The sequence below is a fragment of the Balaenoptera acutorostrata genome, chromosome 6, assembly GCF_949987535.1.
Source record: "Balaenoptera acutorostrata chromosome 6, mBalAcu1.1, whole genome shotgun sequence".
Classification (NCBI taxonomy): domain Eukaryota; kingdom Metazoa; phylum Chordata; class Mammalia; order Artiodactyla; family Balaenopteridae; genus Balaenoptera; species Balaenoptera acutorostrata.
In genome coordinates this window covers 45,637,296-45,653,937 of record NC_080069.1, presented here as the reverse complement: position 1 = coordinate 45,653,937, position 16,642 = coordinate 45,637,296, and positions in this window count along the sequence as shown.

The window sequence follows — 16,642 nt, the reverse complement described above, 5'->3', positions numbered from 1 at the left end:
GCCTGCGCGTCTGGAGCCTGTGCTCCGCAACAAGAGAGGCCGCAACAGTGAGAGGCCCACGCACCGCGATGAAGAGTGGCCCCCACTTGCCACAACTAGAGAAAGCCCTCGCACAGAAACGAAGACCCAACACAGCCAAAAATAAATAAATAAATAAATAAATAAATAAAAATTAAAAAAAAAAAAAAAAAAAAACAACTCACATTATTATTAGCCCCAGCTTAAGAACTTGGCATTACCTTACAAAGAATAGGCTTCAGATGTGGCAGTGACTGCAGTTGCTCCCTATGATTCTATCACTGTGATTGTGAAACCTTCACTTTAAAAAAAAAAAAAAAAAAAAAGAATGATTTGTTAACAAAGAATTTTGGAAAAGTAAAATGTAGCCCTATCTGAATAACAAATGCAATACTTAAACTTAAGTAATACATATAATAATAAATAATCTAAAGACAAGATGAAATAGAGGGTAAATATGTGTGGTAGACAGAATTATTTATATCAATATTTGCTTCCCTTTAGTTGTAAAATATATCCACAACTGTGCCATAGACTTACATGGGATAGAATGTTCTTTCCCACCACTTGACTTTAGTCTTGCCCATGTGTCTTGCTTTGGTCAATGGGATATTGGCAGACATGAGGCAAACAGAGACCTGAAATATACTTGTGCAGCTGGGCTTCCCAGCTTTTAGCTCTGCTACCAGCATAAAAACATGCTGTGTGAAAAAGCTGCTCCATCAGCCTGGATCTCAGATTTGTAACATGTAGTAAAGTTGCTGCCAACCCACAACTCTGGATCCTGAAGTAGAGCTGTTTCAGTTGACCCACAGATATGCAACATTAAACAAAGCCCTCTCAGCTGACTTACAGATCAATGAGTATAAGAATAAATGCTTGGGCTTCCCTGGTGGCGCAGTGGTTGAGAATCCGCCTGCCAATGCAGGGGACACGGGTTCGAGCCCTGGTCTGGGAGGATCCCACATGCCGCGGAGCAACTGGGCCCGTGAGCCACAATTACTGAGCCTGCGCGTCTGGAACCTGTGCTCCGCAACGGGAGAGGCCACCATAGTGAGAGGTCTGCGCACCGCGATGAAGAGTGGCCCCCACTCGCCGCAACTAGAGAGAGCCCTGGCACAGAGGCGAGGACCCAACACAGCCAAAAATAAATAAATTAAAAAAAAAAAAAATCAGGTGCTCTTGGGGTATGTAGAAGGCCAGAGCAGAGCGAAGTAGCATCTGGTATAATCTGATGAAGTGCAAATCAAAGCTCAAGAATTTTAGGAAAGAGAAAGGCAAATGTTCCAGAAGCCCTCGCACAGAAACGAAGACCCAACACAGCCATAAATAAATAAATAAAAATAATTAAAAAAAAAAAAAAAAAAAAGAATAAATGCTTGATACAAACTACCTTGGTATTGTTATGCAAAAGATAACAAAAAAGAATAGCAAAAAATCAATGATTCACCTTAAATGAATCATTTCCCTTTCTCATGGGAGTTTTTCTTCTTCTTAGGAATTGGGAAAGGAGGTGGTAGTTCATGTCTCTCTGTTTTCTAGAGACTATCATGGATTCTTTAAACATCAACAAAATGAGGAAGACATTATGGCTGGAGCAAACAGAAACTATTAAGACTACTGGCTTATCTTCAAGGATTCCAACAATCGCTTGCACATGAATTAATTCTTTTTTACGGCCTCAGTGAAGACTACTGAAAAATGGTCATTCTTTTCAAGTAAGGCACATTTATATAATCTTTTTGACTACCTGTAGCTGGAGATGATACCCAGTTAACCCAGTTAATTTTTTAAATGAAAATAAGACAAGGAAGTACTTATAATAGTAGGAGCTCACTAGAATTCAGAGCCTTTTGCTTTGCAATTTTAAATAACTTTTCTTCATAGATCAGAGTGGAATAGGAACAGACTTAATAGAAAGAAGTGTCAGAGAGAAGAATGATGAGGTAACTTGTTTTAGGTCTTAGAAAGCATATAGCTTTAGCAAGTTGTTGAGATATATTTTCAGTCATACTAGTAACTAGAATTTGGTCTTTGAATTTTAAGCCTATGAAGTGACATGAAAATTGTCAATATTCTTAAATTCCTAATAGATTAAGAGTGATACAAATGCTGAGAAAAACAGTATACATATAATAATTTTACAGATGAGGAAATAGAAGCTTAGAGAAGTTAAAAACTTATACCTGGTAATGAGCCCAGAATTCCAGCTCAGACCATCTGATTCCAATGCCTAATCTCTTAACCAAAACATCATACCACTGAATAGTTTCTGTTTTTTCCTCCAATATGATATTGTTGGATAGAAAACAAAGAAACAAAAACAAAATACACAACAGATGACCAACTATGTACTCTGATTCAGTCTGAAGGATACCTCATAGGATTAATGAGGAAAATTGTATTATCCTCCTTTTGTAAATGCAGTAACTAAAATAGAAAAAGTTAGGAAGCTTGAGTAGAACTACACATCTTTGAAATAGCGTATTTTTCAAAAATAGTCATATACTTTTCAGTATTGGAATTCAGTTAGATTTCACCTAACCTAGTAATTTAAAGTACAGATGGACCTAGAGACAGTCGGAGAAAAGACCTATAAGATGCACCTGAGGCACAGTAACCAACCACTAGAGCATGAGACCTGGTAAACCTCCACCCCGGAATTAAATACCAATCCTCCCTGACAAGGAAAAGGTAGAAAGTGAAACAACTGATGTGTCTCTAGAACTACCTTGCCCTCTAATCCTCTCTTCTCCAATTGTCTTTTAATATATGGTGGCATCATGAGTAAGACCGATTTTGATAAAATGTTTCCTCTGCTTAGAAAATAAGTTGGGTTTTTGTAATCAATGTATACCCTTTAATCTTATAATTGATAAAGTTAAAATAAAATGAACATGTGCTCTTTCCAGGACTCATGGTCTAGCAAAAGTTAATAGGTCCTTAGAATTAATTTGGACCTTTCTTGAACAAAATCACTATTAGAGCTCACCTCATCATTTCACCTATATATAAATTCAAGTGTGATTCTAATTATGTTTACAGAGTTTAAGTTTATTCTTATAAAATACAGAGATCCCTTGTCAGTGTTAGGATATTTATTTTTTGAAAAATAATAATCAATAACATATACACTATATATCCCTGCTTAATTCTTAATTTTCTTCTGCTAAAAGGAAACACATATGTGACCCTAACACAAATGTTTATCTAGAATTTCATATTCTGAAAATAGAAGTGTTAACTGATATTAGAAATAAACCTTCAAAATCAATAAAAAATGAAGGAAATGACCAAAATATTAGATTTTAACAAATGATTTCTCTTCTCTAAACTCCTCTTCCTCCTTCCTGCCCCCCCACTTCTGTCCATCAATACAGCATTAACAGTCTATCAATATAAATTCTGTCATGCTGTCAATATTATATTTACTAAGACACTACCAAATGCCAGTAAATTGTTTAAAGTAATCCAAAGACTTAAAAAGAAAAAAAAAAAAAAAACTTAAAATATTTGTCTTCAAGATGCATGCAATAAACAGTTAGCTAGAAGTTGTACTCATTGAGCCAACCATATCATTGTAAAATATTCAAACATATGGAAGAAAATTTTATCCAGGGCCTCTGAAATATTTCTTTGTTAAACAACTCTTCCATAATGGTCACAAAGAAACAATGTAAACTATTAATATTTTAAGTGAGTTGATAAATCCAAAAAAATTTGGAAGATTTCAAAAAAGAAATGATATCAACAATCAAATGTTTCAGGTGAACTAAGAGAGAAATTGCACTGTAACTGTTTCAAGAATTTGTTCTTATGAATAAAGACAGAGTCCTCTGGGACAATTTTTGTGGGCAGATGAATAATTCTGAATAAAACATTTCCAAGTACTGTCAGAAGCCACCTACAGCTTTAAAAAGGAGTTATCACCTTAGCTCTAAATAAATTTACGCCTAACATTAAAGTGAGAAAAGCAATCAGATAACCTACTACAGCATTTTAAATTTCAAATAACTATTTACTTGGAATCATTTCTCTGAAGGAAAATAAAATGATTATATGAGAGCACATTAGGATTGCCCATTTTTACAAAGGACTTTCTATTCACACAGCCAACGGTGTAAAGAATAATCAAAGAGTCAAATATTCTTTGGATCATGTTGTTTTTTAGAGAGCAAGGTGGTATTTTACTTACTCAAGGGAAATATTCAAAGTCTTAAGGTGCTCTTCACACATATATTTCAAGTGATATTTGTAATTAATGTGTTAAGTAGAAAAATCTCAGCCCTATAGAATGGGCACTAAATTGGAGAAATCTGGATTCTCATTTCAAATCTGTCTTTAGTTGTGCATGTTTATGCAAACACCTTAACTAGCCTTAAGATATCTTTTTTCTCATACTAAAAAAAAGTTTTTATTGGCGGAATATTCTCTAAGGTAAATTTTTATACTGATTCTTTTGTTCTCTGGCTCTATAGGATTTGCCTTTTCTGGTTATCACCTGGGAGTATCAATTTTACTTTAAAGACAATCATATTCATTTTAACTGACACAGAGAAGTGGGGCATGGATCTAATGTAACCACAGAACATTTTTTAAAAAGCCAGTTTCCAGAGAATTGAGCACCCTATAGGGAAAGATGCCAGAGAGGCAATATTGCACATTTTTATTAGGAGCCAAACACGTGAATAAACATTTCATTATACCTTAGCTGCTTCATTTACTCCACAATAGTTTAATACATTCTATTCAGAAAAAAAAGTGATTGAGTAAGCATGACATTTTCTGTCCCAGAATATATATAGTTGGACAATCTGGAAGACATATGAATAAAATTAACATTTGCCATAAATCAAACGTGTCTTTTATAACTGCCAGAGAAAAAAAACTCCAGAAAAAAATGCTATCGTCCACCCATTGCTAAATAAAAAAATTCCAGACTAATCAGAAGAGGCATACTTTAACTATGAAAACATAGTATTTATGGCAATTAAGTTTCAAGTTTTTATTCTAAATTGTATACAAAGGATGAACTATAAGTATAGATTTAAATAGTAGTTGTAGTTATCCCCATGTGAATACTCAAGTGTTCAGAAGTATTATATAAATTAGTATATAAACAGAGTAAGCAGAGACATAGCTAGAAATTTAATATATCTGCATTAGGTCTGTAAAACTATTACCAAATATTTATTAATGCACCAAGGAGTTTCTACATACTTTTCTTGTATTATCTCATTTAATCATTACAGGAATCTTATGTGGTAAGTTAAATTATCGTTCTAAATTTAGAAATGAGAACACTGAAGCACAGAAAGTTTAAGATATTTGCCTTAGGTCACAAAGCTAGTAGTGATAGAAATGGAATTCAGATGGAGTGGGCAAAAACAAACTTCTTACACTGTTGATTGGACAATAAATAAACACCTTTGCTAAAAATAATCATCTGATAGAAATTGTTAAAGTAAGAATTGTCTGTAACTTTCAGTCCTGTAATATATGTCCACTCTTAAGAAATCAGATTATAATATGTAGTGATACAAGTTTAAGAATGTTTAATAAAGCTGGGTTTACAACAGCAAACATAAAACAAAGCAAAACAAAATGTGTATATTGACTGTAGAGAAACGATTTGGTAAGCCATGTAATAGAATAAAACACTTCAGATGGTGAAAGATCTTTAAAGTACTGAAAAAGCAAATACTATATGTGTGTATATATATATTATATACATATACACATGTGTATATACATACATATGTATGGTGTATAACTATGAAATATATATACACTTTTATTTAAAATATCATGAAAAAGATGCACATTACATCTTTAATAGAACTTATATCAAGGAGGTAATACTGTAGGAACTAGAGGAAACTATTTTTCTTTAGAAACTCTCAATTAGACTATGATAGAACTTGGAAATTATTTGTCCTTATTTATAAAATAATCCTCATCTTCCAATACAATTAAATATCAATACCACTTTGTGAGCGCCTGCTATATAGAATTATTCTAATTTCTATATGAATTAGATGTTTTAAGGAAAAAGAAAATACAGCTACTTTCATTCCGATTCTGGAAAAAAATAACAATATTCTCCTCAAAGATTACACAAATTCTTTAAAAGTCCAGGACATCCACATACAATAACAATGAAAAATGAGATGCATTTGAAGTAAGAAAATCGGGGCTATGTCTACCCTGGAGACTTCTTCAATATGAATAACCTTCTCAGGAATGCTTGGAAGGTGTGCGTTGCCTTGGGAAATATTTTCTGTGGTGTCCTTCTGTGAATGAATTATTATTTGATTAAAATTTACTATAAAATTTATATGCTCATGCAAGGCCTAGTGAGGTATCAACGAAGACTTAGAATAGTATGTAGAAAAGGGATAATTATTCATTTGTTTTATTTTCCAGTCAGTTCATGTGAAGGTTCTCAGTCCTGTGTTCACATAAATGACAGTCACTTAAAATCAGCATGTCCCAGTGTCATATAATACTGCACAACCTTGCAAAAGAAATACTACTCTGCCCAAAAGGTCATGCATTTACCATGCTGTACTCCTAAATCCAGGGCCTGGACATTGAAATACAAAGAGAAAAAATATAAATGATTGAGAGCATAAGAAGCATGGAGAATAAATTGTGAAGTTATACTATAGCTGTGTTTAGCTTAGCTTTGCAAATGGAGAGAACAGAAAAGGGAGAGAAAATATTAAAGAGAAAATGCCTGAGCATATTATGGAATTGACGGAAGACATGAAACCTCCAATTCAGAAGAAACAATCCCCAAATAAAATAAATTAGAAAAGAAGAAATATCAATAGAGATACATCACAGCAAAATGGTTAAAAAAAAACAAAAAAAACTAGTAGCCAAAATCTAAACTAATATTGATTTTAGTCTAAAACATCAATGATAATGGGTAATTTGGGTGGTAAGTAAAAATACAGAATGGAAATACTAAGAAAATATTATAAAACAATAGAGAGGCAGACTAAAATTCAAATATCCTAAGTTCGAATATTTTTTGAATAAATTAAAAATTTTGAAGCTTGTTAAAATATTAAAAGAAACCATTAAAAAAGTTCAAATACACTGAATACCTGTCAATGCCATAGAGGAAGAAAACAACATCATTTTTTTTTTAATCCCAAAGAATTAGAAGAGGGAGAAAAAGAACTTTCCTAGTGGAATTTAACTATTTAAAATGTTTTAAATTGTCTCTCCAATATAAAAAAAAAAATTTATCATAAGACTGTTATTCAAAGGGCAGCATCCCTCCTTATGGCATTGTTCTTTTCTTAATGTTGCTAGATCTTAATAACAGATTGTAAAACAAGTTGAAGTTTGTTTGCCTAATATCCCACCTCCTTTATTCACATTGTGCCCAGCTAAAAGCCTGTATTTTTCTAGCAATTTTTCTTATAAAGAAAAAAAAAAAGGCACAAGAAAAAAGCCATTGAGCAGTGGGTCTTCCAGGAAAGCTTTATCAAGCATGCTTATGGAATTGATAAGTCTATATATTTGAGCCTTTTGAAATACTTGCTTTCCTTCTTTGGAGCACAGACATGGCAGCTAAACCATCTTATGAATGGAATCCTCATGCTTAGGATGACAGAATTGAATGATAGAAGGAATCAGGCACAAGGGTGTTTCCATGCCAACCAGCCTTAGATTTGCCTCCTGCAGACTTTATAGTTTGTGAAAGGAAAACAAATCTCTACCTTGTTTAAGACACCCTCATTGTGTGTCCCCATTAATATTGTCAAATGGAGTCTTAACAGATACACATATATTCCAGCTGTTTTTTAATTTTAAAGTTCTTATAAACTTTTATGTTTAAGTTTTTGTTTTAAATTACATAATTCTTTGTGTCAGATGGATTTTAATTGTAGGTTCTGTAATTATTCTAATATGTTTTCACATCAACTTTTAATATGCCAACCAAATATGAATATTTAATTAAAAAAAATAGGCCAAGGTTTTTGTGCAGAGAACTTTTAACAGTATATACATGGGCCCATTTCTGACATAAAATCTTCATATAGTAATAATGTTTCATAAATCCATGGTCATTGATATGGTGTTTTTTCTGAGTATGCTTTTATTTCATTTTCACCGTTGCTATATTTTATATACTTCCATGAACAGTTATATTCTTATGAGTAATGATTATCACATTCTCAATTACCACAATAAGCCTGCTTGTTTGCTATAAATCAACTGTCACAAATCTTAAGTATACCAGTGCATTATGTGAAGTATTTTCTCCTTCCTATCTTCCTTCTTTTCCTTCCTTCCTTCTCTTTTAAAGATGTAAAGTGTATTTAAGTTTACTGATATGTGTAAGGGACTTATAATCACTACTTCTTGTACTGAACTAGTAAAACTATTCATATAAATGATGCATTTTATACTATCTTTATGTGCAATACAGCCTTGTTTGTATGTTACTAGCAACAGTTTTTTGTGTGATATACTGATGCAGTATTTTCTTTTGAAAAATTTTAAATGACACACATTAAAGCCAGTACTACCACTTTAAAAAGAAATGTCTATTCTCAGTTTAAATTGAGCCAGAATATCAACCACTTATAAACATTTTGCCAGTGTCCGACCACAGAAATCTAAAAAGACAGCTAAAAGAAGTAACCGGTAACAGTCTTGTATACTAAAAAATATGCACATCCTGACATTGTACTAAAATAATTTCCATTATTATTCCATTAACCATATGGTTGATGAGAAAAAATAATTCTTAACCTATCTATGCTGATCCTCATGAAACAGCTCAATATCCTAATAGAGTAATACCCCTGAGGACTGTACCTTTAAAGAGACTCCTTCACATCCGTCCTACACCATCCACCAGCCACCATCAATTGGTCACTACTTCCTTTGGATAATACAATCAACAATATATAATGCACTTGAGTATATAAAAATATATCATCATCTTTAAATACTAGGGTCCTATCCATTGTCTTGGCTGAACTTTGTGCTCTGCCATTGCTTCTACCTACCCTACCTCTTTCTCATTTCTGTTCCGCCATTATTGTGGGGAAAAAAAGGTATCTTTCTAAGGCTTTTCTTAGCATATAACCTACCACATTGTCATTCTTAGGTCCTAGAATATACTGTAAATCCATAAATCTTAGGGTTTATCTGGAAATTTAACACATGTGTACACACACTAAGGTATATAACAGGTTAAGGTATATAACAGGTGTTCCGTTTTCTTTCGCTTTACAAAAAATTTGTACATATAATAAAACCATGCTTTAATGAAAAAATTATATAATCTCTTACAGTGGCTTATTGCACAGCAGATGTTAAATAAATATTTATTAAATGAAATAAAAGAGTCATTATTTGGGTAGAAAGCCATTCTAAACTAATCAAGATATAGAATCATGAAATTTTTACAAATTCAGGATTTTTTCAGTTTTACTTAGTGTTTATCAAACACAAAATAAATAAACTTGTGCTTGGTTGCTGTCCATAGGGTGATGCTACAATTGCTAGATGAGAAAAAGTTCAATTTAACACATCAGTTATTTGCAAATAAATTGTTTTATTTTATTTGATTGTTTGAAAACACTTTATCCTCTGAAGAAGTTTTAAATACTCTCCTTATAATCTTATTTGCATTATTAATCTCCAGAACTAAACCTAAGTAAACATCAGTTTGCCCATATTCCAATTAAGGCAAGTTTAATTAGCTTTCACTGTATTCCACCATTTTCCTTTTGTCAAACTAGGGAACAGGGAATATGACTTGGTTGCTTGTGTAACAGCCTGTAATACCCCAGTGCCTTGTCACTGTTAAAAGAAACAGGCAACTGCTGTTTTGTGAATATTCTATATAGAATGCATTTATTGCTTGAGAAACTACTTACAAAGTACTGGTTTGTGTGCTGAAGATTGCCAACAATCAATCTCTCTTTTCTTTTTCCTTTGTCATATCCTTGTCTCTAATGTTTTAGTAGCATATGTTCCAAGTCATGATGTAGGAAAGTTTAGGAAAGGATTCTTGTCTTGCCATAAGTATAAAAAGTTGCCTTATAAATCTACCCAGTTTTAAGAGGTTATTGACTTAACAGAAGGGTGCAGTGTGCAAGAGTGCTAGTCAATCTAAGAAAGGCAATGGGGAGAGATAAGTGTAACAAAACATACTCTAGAAGTACTTAAAAGACTAAAAAATCAAGGCCTCAATCATTAAGTTTCTAAATAATTTCTTTTTTTTTTTTAACAATGGAGCAGTAACTCATCAACTTCAAGGTGCTCAAATCATTTCTCCCACTGATATAAGGAAGCCAGGGTGATTCATTTAAAAAGTTAAAGGAAGACCTTTACATACATTCTGTGAAAAACATAGTGGCCAATCCCAGACTCCCAAATGAGAATGAAAAAAGGTCACAACTGCCTGATTAAAGCATCATTCCTCTCATTTTTAAAAAAGCACTGAAATAAATAACAAATCCTCAAATCATGAAATCAACTACGCTCGTTTCCTGACTTCCTGAATATGCCTTCCTTGATTTTTCCACATTTAATATAAAGAAACAACAACAGGCCTTCCCTAGTGGCACAGTGGTTAAGAATCCGCCTGCCAATGCAGGAGACACAGGTTCAAGCCCTGGTCAGGGAAGATCCCACATGCTGTGGAGCAACTAAACTCGTGCACCACAACTACTGAGCCTGTGCTCTAGAGCCCGCAAGCCACAACTACTGAGCCCACGTGCCACAACTACTGGAGCCCATGTGCCTAGAGCCCATGCTCCAGAACAAGAGAAGCCACTGCAATGAGAAGCCCGTGCACCACAATGAAGAGTAGCCCCTGCTCACCGCAACAAGAGAAAGCCTGTGTGCAGTAACGAAGACCCAATGCAGCCAAAAATAAAACAGTAAAATAAATAAATTTTAAAAATAATAATAAAATAAAATAAAAAAACAACAATGGTGCAGTCATTTACTTCGAGGAAAGTAAATGTGACTTGAAAGGAAAATACTCAATTAAGGACTGGTCAAACTTTTAAAGGCAACAGATAGACATTCCTAAACAGGAAATAACATCCCTGAGTCCTTCTTCAAAAACAAACAAAAGAGAGAGAGAGAAAACAAAACAAAAACTTTATATCAAAATCCAGACAATTCAGTGATCAATTAGAACAGATAAATCTATATAAAGAAGGGAGAAGCTATGACTACGTGACATGGCAAGTCCACATCTAGAATGAATACTAACAACTCAGAGGAAAAGTGTTAACAACCTAAATCATGGAGATATGTAAACATTATTGAAATAAAAAAGTTATCAACATTCAAACATGAGGAAAAGGTAGGTGTGAATCAATGTGAGAGGAGTAATTGTTTATCTTTCACAACAGGGGATAAAACAGTACTTTCTAAATTTGAAACATAATGTTTAAAAATGACTATAACACATTAATATGTTCTATAAACTTCTCAATTTGCCTTGGAGAAATATTCAAGTAAACACCATCTATTAAGATGAAGAAATATTTATTTGAAACTTAGCAATTAATTTGGTTTCACTTATGTTGCTTGTTTCTTATAAATTTAAGCAAAACTAAATTTGATGGTTTTATATTAAACATGGTCTTTATAGTATCAAATTTTCATTTGAATGTCTATCTGTCTAGTTTTCTCAGTGTGTTTCATCTGCGTAGATGCAAAGAAGTATCTGAAAGCATATTCACCTGAGTTAATGATGGTTATTTCTCAGTGGAGGAATTTTGAGTAATAGTTTACTATTACTTTACTTATTCTGTATTGTTTGAATTCCTGAAATTGAACATAAGTAATATTTACAGAATCATGGAATCATTATTCTTCAAATAAAATGTATACTCTGATAGAAGATCTATGTATAATATGTCTTAATATAAATAATGTAAAAAAAGTTTTTTACTGCATCTTTGAAATATACCTTAGTCTTAAATATTCAACTTTTCTCATCTAATTTTTTAACGTGTTTTTGGGAAATTTTTCATACCTTCACAAACATGAGCTGTTTCTGTCAGTGAGGAATAAACAGCTTATACTGAAAGTTTATGATTTCACATAAATTACTAATTTTCCATTTGTCAACTAATCTTCTAAAATACACAGTGATACATTTTTCCTCTCTCTCACCTTCTCTTTACCACAAAAAAAAGAGGGGGAGGGGAGGAAAGAAAAGATAAGAAAGGAAAAGAAAAGTAAAGAAAAGGGGAAGGAGGGAGGGAGGGAGTGGGAGGAGGAGAAGAAAAGGGAAAAAAAAGAAACCTCTATTAGTACTAAAACTAGCCTGATAAATAGTAACTCGTTTTTCTATATCTTATTTAATATTTTACAAAATATTTTCCTTTGAATGAGCTTTCATGCTTCCTAGACACACACACACACACACAGTCACATACACACTCTGAACGCAGTTAGAGGAATTAACTCATTATAATTAAATGCGAATTTCTATGTAATTGGTTTAACTTAGGCAAAATAATACACAATAAATTAAAAATGATATAGTACTCTGATATGAACTTCTAATACTTCTCTCTAAGGAATTAGTGAACATACTTTATCAGCTGTAACACAAGCACATTCTGCAATTGTTTCCTCTGCATTTTTTACCCACTTTCCTTTTATTTTTAAAATAACCTTTTTTTCCTAATAATCCTTTGAAGACAATCTAAGGAACATAAAAACATTTTAGCCAGTAATGGTTTGTCATATTCATCTATTCCATCCATTTTTTTCATGTATTACAATCTCTGAATTTGAGATGCAATTTACAGTCAATGGTTTCATAGCATTTTGCCATAACAGAGTATGACTGGCAATTTATTTTCTTTAGTGTTTACATAACATAATGGTACATCTTAGAAATAATGGCCTCTTTGTTTTGATGAAACACAGTATTTGATAGCTCAAATATGTATTACATTTTAATTGGCAACTGGTTGTTGGGATATGTTTGTAATACAAATTTTGGCTTTAGGGTTAGTTTCTTTGTTCAGTTTTTAAAAATTGGAATTGCCATTTTGGTATTAATTTGCAAGATGCATTTATATAATAAAGTAAAATCCATTATGCTGCAGGTTTTCTCAGTTTATTTTTTCCACATACCTTTTGAATGGCTGTCATATTTTGACATAAAGTATGTGTTGTTCAATTGTTGTGTGTGTGTTCTGTTTGTTTGGTGTTTTTCCCCCTCAGATTTCTAGGCTCTTTTGAATATGTTTTTATTTATCTTGGTCTGCTGGTTAGGACTCAGATCTAGAGTACAGGTCAAAGCATTTCCTCTTACTTTGATTTGTTGTTGAGCAAGCAGGCTTAGCCTCTAGTTCCTTAATCTATTCCATGGTGTGGGGCCTCAGGGGTAAAAAGTGTTTATTTCCTAACTCAATCATTCAGGTATTTCATGGCTATGGAGAACAGAGACGACTCGAAGGAACCGCTGTTAGCCATCCTTCAGAGAGGTCACAGAGATCTGAATCAAGCATTCCCTGAAACCAACATTCGATCTTAATTCTGAACATATCAATGTCGATTTCCAGATGCTAGCCCAGCCCACAAAAGGAAGATTCGGCTCCCTGCTAGAACATCAGTAGCACCCAACACTTCACTTGCATTCCACTCCTTGTTGCCCAGCAACTAATTTACCCTGGAGAAACAGATAATCCAGACTTGAGAGTACAAGAGGTAAGAGTCAAATTGGTTACATTTTTTCTGAGAACTTTGCATCCAGTGTGTCTGCAATTTTTTTAATGATTCATTTATCTTTAAACAAAGAGAGCCTACTGAACTCAAGGATATAATAAGCATTCACCTCATATTCATCTGTGTTTTTTCCAATATTTAAGTGTTTTCATTTTGCTTTCTCATTTATCTCTTCAGTCCATCTGCTATTTTTTAAAGATGCTGGATGTAGAACTTTTTCATATAAATATATTTTATGTTATTCTTATTTTCCCAAACTTTTTCTGAATTGTTCCATACCATATTTTAAAAACAGTCATTAACCCCTCTGATTTATAATTCTTTAATGTGTTAAACTGCATCTGGAAAATATATTAAAATATCTGCAATGAAGCTTCTTCCTCATTTTACTTTCAGTATGTTCTTGACTGACTTTGTTCCATTATTTGTGTGATTATCTGTGGAATTATTTTGTAAACCAAAAATTCTCAAATTAATAAAGTACATGAAAGTTATAAAATAATTTGGGAGAAGTTTTGAAATCTTTCATTTTCCATCCAGTAACTGATATGTATTTTCTTTCAATCTGTTTTCATGATTTCCTTTATTAAGCTATTGCTAATATTATTTTTCAATTTTCATTTTATTTATGAGGACTATGACTAATTTTGAATGTATGATATATATATATATATATATATATATATATATATAGAAAGAGAGAGAGAGAGAAAGAGAGGGAGATACCTTTAAAGCTTAACTTGGCTAACAGAATGCCTCCCATCCCCCCTCAAAAAATTCTCCTTACACATTTAATGAAGGGAATATGTAGAAAGATTAATGATATGTTCATTTTTATTTTTTAAATTCAGTTTATAGAATAATTTACTAATTCAGATCATTTAGGGATGGTTTTCTTGTCTCAGGTTAAAATATATTCTTACATACAAATAAAGTTGAGTTATCCTTTCTTAAAGTCATATATAATTTTTTATATATGATTTTTTATATATTTTTTATAGCTTTATTACAGTTTAGAAAAATCAAGACAGTGAAGAAAAAGGTGTTGATTTATAGTATGTGTGACCATGCACTGAATGTACATGTTTACTATGAATTACACGGTGCTACGTTTAATAGGCATATATATTTTATATTCATGGGTAATCATAAATCAAGAGATGGTCATAATATGGGTATTCCATAAGGAAATAAATATAGATCTCTAATATCATTTTAATGGTATTTATAAATAAAATTCATATTAAATATAAAGTTAATAAAATTTAATATTACTTTAATGTATCACATAAACACATGAGTATTTCTTTAACCAAATCTGGATTCATTTTATCCTTCTGCAAGAGAAAAAATTTTGAGTAAAACAAAATTTTCTATTATGGTATAATTAAAGTTGAATAAAATTTACACAGTGCCTATAATTAGAACTCAACTAATATAAATTATATGTGGATAATCTCTTCTACTGCACCCAGAAAATTGTATGAAGATCATGGTATACTGAGACCATGCTGGGTCCTCTCTTTCACCCACTGTCCATCTCCTGTCCTGATCATTAGACTCCTCTGTTTACCCCATACTGCTTCTGACTTACCTTGCTGTACAGATTTGTTTGTCCATTTGTTTGTTCGCGTTCATGATTCATTGACCTCAACCTCATCCCCTCCTTTTTTTCTTTTTTTGCTTTGGGTTAGAGTACATCTCTGAGTTAACAGCAAAATTAACTTTTTATCCTGAAAGGGTAAAACTGTAGGTTGTGTCTAAGTGTTTGTATGATTGGGATATTTAAAGAAGCATAAAAAGGATGCATAATAAAAATGATAGAACAAAAAGAAGCTTTTAAATATTTACCTAGAGAGGAACAGCATCTTCTTAACAAATGCTATCCTGGACCTTCCATCTACAGTATAACTTCTGTTCCCAGAATATCACTTCTGGGGTGGTATAAAGTTCAAGGTGGTGGCTTAGGAAGAATCTGAACCCACCCTCTTCCCATGGACACACCAAATACACAGCTACATATGGATCATTTCCCTCTGACAAAGATCTGAAAACTAGATGAACTGCTCTCCACAATGAAGAATAAAAGGACCACATCAAGATGGGTAGGAGAGGCAAAGACAAGGTCTGGCAAAAAAAAACCCATCCCCGGTGCAGCAACACACAATGGCGAGGGAGCTCATGAGACAGGTGCTTCTCCCTGAGGAGTGAGGGGTTGGTGCCCCATATCAGGCACCCCAAACCCTGGGATCTGCACCAAAGAGAAGAGCCCACAAAACATCTGGTTTAGAAAACCAGCAGGGCTGACATCCAAGGGTCCCAAAGGGCTATAGGAAACCGAGATTCCTCTTTTAAGGGCTCACATGTGGTCTCACTCACCCTGAGACTGAGGGGGGGGCGGGGGAGAAGAATGTGGGGAGGACACTAGTTTGAAAAGTGCCTAGACTATGTGTGAATGTGATTCATTTGCTAATCTAAAGGCTTCAGCTGGAGAGGCAGGGGACAGTTGAAATCCTCCTTGGAGACAACGGCCTGGTGGTGGCAATATTTTTGTACTCTCCACCTAGCCTGCTACTGCAAGGGGGCAAATTCTGAGGCTGCACCCTCCTGCCACCTAGCTAAGACAGCTATGGGCAAGTTGTTGCAGCACTATCCTGCTGTCCTGCTGAAGCTGGAGAGCATAGGTGGTTGCAGCACTCTGCCACCTCCTGGCTGGGCCTGGAGAGCGCAAGCAGTGGAGGCATTCTCCTGCTCCCAGACTAAAGCTGGAGCACAGGCATAGACAAGGCACTCTCCTACTGCAATGCTGAAGCCAGAGCGTGACCGCTCCCTACACTCTCCAGCTACCTTGATAAACCCAGCGGCCATGCACAATCCACACAGG